Source organism: Rhincodon typus, chromosome 40 (genome assembly GCF_021869965.1).
Source record: "Rhincodon typus isolate 14 chromosome 40, sRhiTyp1.1, whole genome shotgun sequence".
In the NCBI taxonomy this organism is placed as follows: Eukaryota; Metazoa; Chordata; class Chondrichthyes; order Orectolobiformes; family Rhincodontidae; genus Rhincodon; species Rhincodon typus.
Window position 1 is genome coordinate 2,272,912 of NC_063371.1, and position 7,128 is coordinate 2,280,039.

At 41.9% G+C, this 7,128-nt stretch overlaps 1 protein-coding gene across 1 annotated transcript in view; it reads right to left on the bottom strand.

Moving 5' to 3' along the window:
* The window catches only part of LOC109927973 (dickkopf-related protein 4), a 45,033-nt gene that overhangs the window by 36,297 nt on the left and 1,608 nt on the right, over positions 1–7,128 (bottom strand). The gene's annotated exons all lie outside the window — the stretch shown is intronic.

Below are 7,128 nucleotides of genomic sequence, written 5' to 3' on the forward strand. Positions count from 1 at the left end.
AGCATTTGGTCCATATCACTGTAAACCCTTTCTATTCATGTACCCGTCCAGATGCCTTTTAAATATTGTAACTGTACCGGTCTCCACCACTTCCTCTGGCAGCTCATTCCATACACACCACTCTCTGCAAAAAAGTTGTCCCTATTGTCCCTTTTATCTCTTACACCTCTCAACTTAAACCTATTCCCCTAGTTTTGAACTCCTTCCCCTCCCCTGGGAAAATAACCTTGGATATTAAACCTCTCCGTTCCCCTCATGATTTCATAAACTTCTATCAGGCCACCTCTCAGCCTCCAACATTCCAGGGAAAATAACCCCACCTTACTAACCTCTCCCTATATCTGGAAACCCTCTAACCTGAGCAACATCCTTGTCAATCTTTTCTGCACTCTTTCAAATTTCGCAACATCTTTCCTCTAGCATGAAAACCAAAAGTGGCCTAACTGATGTCCTGTACAGCTGTACCTAACTCCTGTACTCAATGCACAGACCAATAAAGGCAAGCGTACCAAATGCCTTCTTCACCGCCCTGTCTACCCTCGACTCCACTTTTAATGAACTATGAACCTGCACCGCAAGGTCTCTTTGTTCAGCCTAAGCTGTCCCAGGATTCTATGTGATCTAACTTGCTAACCGGATGCGGAACCTTGTTGAAAGTCTTGCTCAAGTCCATATAGACAATGTCCACTGTTCTGCCTTCATTAATCTTCTTTGTCACTTCTACAAGAAACTCAGTCAGGTTACTGAGACATGATTTCCCACGCACAAAGCCATGCTGACTATCCCTAATCAGCATTTCCAAATGCATATAAATCCTGTTCCTCAGAAATCCTTCCAACAATTTGCCCACCACTGACATCAGGCTCACCGGTCTATAGTTCCCTGGCTTTTCCTTACCAGCTGTCTTAAATAATGGCACCACATTAGCCACCCTCCAGTCTTCCGGCACCTCACCGTAGTCCTTGGTTCTGCAGCTGTGGGAGTTTTATGAAAATTTCCCATCAGTTAAATTTATTTATCACTTCTGATTCAACACTTGCATCGGCACCCAAAAAATCTCTGCACCATTTTGTTTACAACTGACTTTTAACAAAGTCTGAAGTGTGATTTTAAAGAAAACATTTTTGATTTGATTTGACTTGATTGATTTATTACTATCACGTGTACCGAGATACAGTGAAAAGTTTGTCTTACATGCTTTACAGGTAGATTGTACTATACAAGTGCATCAGGGTAACGGAACAGAGCGCAGGATACAATGTTATAGCTGCTGAAATGGTACAGAGAGAGATCAGCTTCAAAATGCAGATATCCTTTGGCGGGATCAGTTAGATTGTGAACAATGAAATTGTGGGCTGAGGAATAGCAGATCGAGTTTAATTGAGATAAATGCAAGTTGTTACATTTTGGTAAGACAAGCCAGGGCAGGATTTGCACAGTTAATGGTAGGGCCCTGGAAAGTGTTGCTGAACTGAGAGACTGACCGGTACAGGTGCATAGTTCCTTGAAAGAGGCATCATAGGTAGGCAGCGTGGTGAAGTATTTGGCACGCTCGTCTTCGTCAGTCATGGCATTGAGTACACGAGTTGGGATGTCATGTTACAACTGTAGAAGACATTGGTAAGGCCACATCTGGAGTACTGCATACAATTTTAGTCGCCTTGCCATAAGAATGTTATTAAAGTGGAAAGGCAGCTAAAAAGATTTACAAGGATGTAGCCAAGACTGGAGGTTTGAGTCACAATGAGAGACTGGATAGACTGGGACTTTTCACCCTGGAGCGTAGGAGGCTGAGGGTCACCTTGTAGAGGTTTATAAAATTGTGAGGGATATAGATGAGGTGAAAAGACAAGGTCTTTCCCCCAGGGTAGGGGAGTCCAAAACTAGAGGGTATAAATTTAAGGTGAGAGCAGAATGATTTACAAGGGACCTGAGGTGCAACATTTTTACACAGAGAGTGGTACGTATATGGAATGAACTGCCAGAGGAAGTGGTAGAAGCATGTACAATTACAACATTTAAAAGACATTTGGACAGGTAAATGGATAGGAATGGTTCAGAGGAATATGGGCTAATCACAGGCAGAACAGATATTGTGAAGCTGATGGTTGTAAAATGATAGTGCAGGGAGGGGGGGAGAGTGTGTGGTCCCTTTAAAACTAATGTATTTTTTAAGAGATTTAAAAAAAATGTCTGCAGGCAGCAGCAGATGCACAGAGAATTCTTGAAATTGAAATATATCAAAAGACTATACTGTAAGCAGGCAAAACAGCATTTTTACCAAGACAACAGACTTTTGAATTTAGCCAATTAATTTAAACCTGGCCCTCGATACCAGAACCCAATTAAATTTAAAATCTGATGGCTTTGACAACCTAGGTCCAATCCAATTGTAAGAAATTAATAAGTCATCAAGGGTATAAGAGGGCATTTGAAAATCAGTGTGAGAGTCAACTGTCATCTGCCAAGACACAGCTCTCAGCTATAAAAGAAAGAATGACTGGCTCTTGCATAATTCCCTAAGCCCTCAGAAAACCATCATTTAAGCTAAAGGTACAGCAGCTCTCTTAGCTAATAATCCGAACATAACAATTCGACGGAGAAAGACATGCCTGACTGATCAAACGAGAGGGTACGGAATATTCCGGAAGACTTATCCTGGCTGCAATTTTGAGAGACTAAATTTTCATTAATTTTTCTTATTACTTTCGTTTATATAAGTGGGATTCGTATTTATTAGAACAGCATACCAATCGAATTTTGTTTACTTGGGAATAATTAGTAGTTAAGGAGGGATTGTTTGGTTTGTGAAGAGTTCTGTTCATTTGTTTACTGTTAGAATTGGATGAAATAAATGGTTAGTTGCTGATTATAGATTGACTGTCAGGAGTTCGTTTCAATTAACCTCTCCCTAATAACAGATTGGGGGGTGAGAGGCAGGTTATTTCACATTGCCTTTAACAGATTACAAGGCGAGGTGAGCCTCTCTGGGTGTTTCGATTTTAGTTATCACAGCGGGGGGGGGGGGGGGGGGTGGTTGTGACCTCTGCTTCATAATTCATAACAGGGACTAATTCAGTATCGGATACCTGGTCAGCATGGACAGATAGGCCGAAGGGGCAATATTATTCTATGAGTGGTGAAGTTGTCGGACAGGGAGAGATGAGGCCCAAGGAGCAGCACAGGAATGAATCACCATGACAGGGGGCAACACTGGAACAAGGTGGCAAGTTCGTTCTCGTGTAGGATGCAGAGTGCCGCTGGTACAGGATGGTAAGGGACAGCATAGAAGATGCAATGGGAACGTGCTTACACAGTCTGGCGAAGGGCACTACAACAGAACATTGAATGCCAGCATTAGCCTAGGGTGCAGAGGGATTCTAGCTGTACACAGCATAACATGGAGTGAGCAGTGCCCTTGGCTGTATTATGATTCTAATCGATCAGCCTGTAAGCTGAGTGAAACCTGGCTCAATCATGAGGAAAGAAACAAGACATTGAGGAACAGAACCACTGTGCGCTTGCCTAGAGCGCCCTCTTGTGCTCATATTAATTTTTAAAAAGTACTCCTTTGCAGTCAGCATGGGAAATGATCGCGAGGATATTGGAATAATTGGGCTGTGAGGTTAGAAATGGACAGATAAGGATTTCAGTTGTGGATGATTGGAAGCAGAGTTGGATGCGGGCGGGTTATGGAGTCGGCCAAAGTTGCTGTACAGGCGAAGACTGTAATGGTTTTGCTATAAATGGAGGCAGCTTGGACTGATGCTGTTTAAACAGATGACACAGGCAGCAGATGGGTTATGAATGAATGAGGTGGAAATGTCATCAGTATATTTTTGGAACTTGACATTTTTCTGATGTTGTCACGGACAGAATGATATGAGTTGAGAAGGGCAAGTTCCTGCTGTGTGTGCTAACTGTACAATAATAATTCTTTGCATCATTATAGAATAACTTCTTCCCTCTTGTACTCCATGTCCTTATTTATGAAACCCTCAAGGCATTTGACCTTTTTTTGAATTTGACAATCTGGATTTGCAATTTCAGTTGAACAGTTGCTGTCTTGGAACTTAGGATGAGGAGGAGACTGTTCATCCCCTGTTTGTCCAATCATCTGAATACTGATCTGTGATCTAACTGCATATTGCTGTAATTGTACCTTTGGCAACAATAAAGTTAAAACCTCAAATCTGAGATTGGCAAATGATAGCGCATCAATTGCCCTTTACAGGTGAATTCCAAACTTATTTTCCTGAAAGGTTTGGCTCTAAATTGTACATTGAACCCAACCCCCTTATCCTCGCCTTCTCAACTGCGATTACACTATGTAGCCTATCTTCTCCCCTTTCATGACCTCCTTACTCGTCTAAATCCAGGTGTTTTTAACTCTGTTTCTCTCTCCTCAGAGGCTACCTGACCTGTTAGGTATTTTCAGCATTTTCTCTTTCTTTATCACAAAATAAGTAATTCTTTGTCAGCAAGGTTCAAGCGACAGGAGTGTAGATTGTAACTTAACCAATAAAACAATCTTCCCCACAACATTCCGTGTCAAAATACTTATTGCAAATTTGTCCTTAGTAATTTGTTGTGCAACATTATCTTGCTTTGGACTTGCCATTGAAAATAACATTTTCGGTGAGGCAGAGTTCCAATATGTCAAGCATGACTTCAGTGAGATTAACAGTTATGTGTGAATTAGTACCAGCTTGCTGATGTAGAGTCCTGTTAAATATTGTCTGCTACTCTAAGGTTTTGGAGTAGATTTGTAGCTCGGGTTGTGGGTGTTGAGGTTGGTTGGCTCGCCGAGCTGGTTTGTTGTTCCGCAGACATTTCGTTACCGTGCTTGGTAACATCCTCAGTGCAGCCTCTGATGAAGCGTCGGTGTGTTTTCCCGCCTGGCTTCACACCGACGCTTCATGAGAGGCTGCACTGAGGATGTTACCAAGCACGGTAACGAAACGTCTGCGGAACAACAAACCAGCTCGGAGAGCCAACCAAACTCAACATTGTCTGCTACATTTGGTGTTTTTTTATTCGGTGGAGTGATTTTCAGCCGTAAAAACATAATAACTACCATTGGAGAAAATGTGCTCGGGAAACTGATGGGGCCAAAGACCATATGACCTCTGGGCCTGATAGATTGCATTCTAGGAGATTAAAGTAAGCAGCTACAGGGACAGTGGATACACTGGTAGTAATCTTCCCAGAATCCGTAGAATCTGGACAAGTCTCAGACGATTGGAAAACTGCCAATGTAACACCTTTTGTTACTTAAAAAGGGAAGGAAATAAAAACAGATAACAACAGAATAGTTAGCTTAGGATCTGTTATAGGGAAAAGAGAGTCATAGAGTCATAGAGATATAGAGCACGGAAACAGACCCTTCAGTCTGACTTGTCCATGCCAACCAGTCATCCTCAATTAATCTAGTCCCATTTGCCAGCATTTGGACCATATCCCTCTTAAACCGTTGCTATCCATATATCCATCCAGGTGCCTTTTAAATGTTGTAATTATACCAGCCTCTACTACTTCCTCTGGCAGCTCATTCCATACGTGCACCACCCTCTGTGTGAAAAAGATGCCCCTTAGGTCCCTTTTATTTCTTTGCCCTCTCACCCCTCAGCCTCTGATGCTGTAGGGAAAATAGCCCCAGTCTATTCAGCCTCTCCCTATAGCTCCAACCCTCAACCCTGGTAGCATCCTATTATAAAAGATGTAATAGCAGACGATTTAGAAATGCATAATCTAATTAAACAGAGTCAGCATGACTTTATGGAGGTGATATCATGTCTGTCAATGTTATTAGGATTATTTGAGGAGGTTACAAGCAGGATAGATAAAGGGGAAGTAGAGGATGTAATATACTTGGAGTTTCAGAAGGTGTTTGATAAGGTGCCACACATAAGGTTACTTAAAAAAAAAGAGCTTATGGCGTTGGAAGTCATATATTGGCACAGATGGAAGATCGGCTAACTAAATAGAAGTCAAAGACTTGGGATGAGGGCATTTCAGACTGGTAACATGGAACTATTGGTGTGCCACAGGAGTTTGTGCTGATGCCACAGTTATTTATGATGTATGTCAATGACCTGGGTCAGTAAAGTGAATGCACTTTTGCCAAGTTTGCAGATGACACGAAAATATGTGGGTGAGCAAGTGGTGAGGATAGCACAAAGCATCTGTAGAGGGATATAGACAGGTTACGTAAGTGGGCCAAAACTTGGAGATGGAATACGATGTGGGGAACTGTGAGATTATGCATTTTGGCAGGAAGAACAAGGGAACTGAATATTATTTAAATGGAGAAAGAGTGCAGAAAGCTACAGCACAGAGGGATTTGTGATCATTGTCAAAGAATCATGAAAAGCTAGCATCCAAGTTTAGCGGCTAATCAGGAAGTTTGGTCGAATGTTGCCCTTTATCTCAAAGGAAATGAAATATAAAAATAGAGAGGGTTAGCTAAAACTATACAAGGCACTGGTCGGACCATAGCTGGAATAACATGAACAGTTTTGGACCCCTTATCTAAGGAAAAATATATTGGTGTTGAAGGCAGTCTAGGGAATGTTCACAAGGCTGATACTTGAGGGACTGTCTTGAGGATATGTTGATAAGACTCGGCCCGTACTCATTGGAATATAAAAGAATCAGAGTTAAAATTAGTGAAACCGGACAAGATTATTAGAGGAATTGACAGGGTTGATGTGGAAAGGTTATTTCCCCTTGTGGGAGAGTCTAGATCCAGAGGGCCAAATCGCAGCATAAGGGGTCACATATTTAAGATGAGTTGGAATTTCTTTTCACAGAGGATTCTGAATCTGTGGAATTCTTTACTGCAGAGGGCTGTCGAGGCTGTTTCTTGAAGTTCATGCAAGGCTAAGATAGACAGATTTTAATCGGTAAGGGAATCAGGGTTATGGGGAAAAGGCGGGACAGTGGAGTTGACGATTATCAGATCAGCCATGATCATATTGAACGGCAGAGCAGACTTGATGGGCTGAATGGCCTACTTCTGCTCCTAAGTGTCATGGTGTTATAGTTACTGGTCACCATTCTAATTGATACTGAACAGCGAAAGTTCTTTTACCACAATGGGAAATGATTTCCACAATTAAGAAAATG